This window comes from Chiroxiphia lanceolata, chromosome 9 (assembly GCF_009829145.1).
Source record: "Chiroxiphia lanceolata isolate bChiLan1 chromosome 9, bChiLan1.pri, whole genome shotgun sequence".
Lineage (NCBI taxonomy): Eukaryota > Metazoa > Chordata > Aves > Passeriformes > Pipridae > Chiroxiphia > Chiroxiphia lanceolata.
In genome coordinates, this window is record NC_045645.1 from 5,382,644 (window position 1) to 5,384,676 (window position 2,033).

Genomic DNA, 2,033 nt, shown 5'->3' on the forward strand with positions numbered 1-2,033 from the left:
CACACTGTCAGTGCTTTGCTGAGCTTATGGGTGTTTCTAGAGGAAGGGGAGAGGCTCTGGGCTGGAACACCCTGGAGCCACTGGCAGCCCTGCAGGAGGGCATGTTTAGTCCCAGTCCTGGAACAGGCACAGAGCAAGTGTCTGGGGATTTTTCCCTTCTCACATCAGGGTGGTGACGCATAAAAGTCATGCTTCCTGAAGCAGCTGGGTACCAGCACACATCTGCTGGGAGCAACGTGCTGGTGAGACTGTTTTGATCTCAGCTGAACTACATGTCCAGCTACAAACAGCAGCTTCACCCCTCCTGCCCCAGATTTCCAAGGAAGATCTGTTTAGGTGTTTGCCAGCCCTATGAGCTTTGCTGGAGTCTCTATTTGCCTCCCTGTGTTCTGCAGTGGCAGCCTTGGCTCCTGTGGCCTCCTGCCCCCAGGAAGTGCAGCGTGGATCTGGGTGTAGAGCAGAGACCTCTCCAGCCCAGCTGGGGTGGGAGCAGCACAGCTCTGATATCAGGCTGTTGGGATTTGCTCCTGGGTGGATCACTTTAAAACCCCAAGAGCCACTGCTCATGCAAACATCAGCTTTTCCAAAGCAAATGCAATCGGATTATCCGGGCCTGCCATCCCAGCCTCAGCATCCCTTCCGGCTCACGGCTTTGACACCGTGAGCTTTTGCAAATGGAGAATTGGCTGCTGGAGCCAGCAGAACTCAGCAGGATTTCCCAATTTTCTGCTGGGCTGAGGTAAAAAATAGAATAATGAAGAAAACCTTAGAAATAAAATGGCCAGCCCATTCCTCTTCCAAATCTAGACCTCAGCAGTCAGACAGCTCTGTATCACCTCAGAGGAACTTTTGCTGGGACTCCCCAGTCTGGCTTACATCAGCTGAAGGTGCTCACAGTCCCAAAATCTGTGTATCCCCCAAATCCCAGCCCTTGAAGCTGGAGGGGTGGATGGGACCTCACAGTTTTCCTGCCATCCCTTGCTCTGCCTCTGGGCTGCCTGGATAAGGGGTCACCCCCTCTGGGCTTTGCCCAGGTGCAGGCAGAGCTGACATGTCCCAAACTCACTCCGGGGGAACACCCCAGGGACCTGCATCTTGCTGAAAGGTGGGTGCAGCAACAGGGTGCAGAGCACCCATGTGCTGGAAACAGCCCCCAGCATGGATCCACAGCCTTTCTCCTGGTTTGCCTGGCCCTGACCCTGCCTGCTGCTGCCCTTGGGCTGCTCTTGGGCTGTTCATTGCCGGTATCAGGTAAGAAAACAAGCAGATAAAGCAGGCAGGATCCCAGCCGTGCCAGAAAACACCCACGTCTTTTACAAGAAAAACACCAGCAAGCCAATTTTTTTTCGAGATATACACGGAGATTAGACTGCCTTAACGAGGCAGTAAAACACTTCAATAGCACTCCTTGCTTGTTATTAAAATGTCCCCTGGGCTTTCCCCTCCCTGAGTGTGCTCAGCTCTGAAAGGGCCTGTTCCCAGAGCGCTGCAGCCAGCTAAGTGATTTCTGTTAGTTCCTGTGGGGAGGAAGTGTGAAAATAACCTTTTCCCAGGGGAAAAATAGTGGAGTCCCCATGGATGGAAGGGGGTTGGCCAAACCAACCCTCGTTGGTCAGAGGGTTCTTGGCCCCTCTGCCAAACACCATGGCCTTTGGTCTGGCAGCCCTGTGGCCCCACACAACCCCGTGGGCTCACTGGTGTGGGGAATGGGTGCAGGGGATGTGTGGGTGCAAGCACAGCCTGTGGGGCTGGATCCCAACACTTCTACCCTCCTCTTAGCAGGAGATGGATGCTCCCTGTTGACCTCTGTGCGGTTCCCTGCCCAGGTCCCCTGCACCCCACAGTTCTCTGTAACCCTTGCCAGGGAGCAGCACTGCGAGCAGAGCCCTGGGCTTGTGCCCTGATCCATTGCAGACAGTGTGGGGCAGAAGAGGCCAACAAATGGGTTGGGAAGGGCTAGTATTGCCCTAAGCCCTGTTCTCAGCCTGCCTTGTTTTGGCAGTGGGGATGGTCTCCTGGCCAAGGCTGAAGTG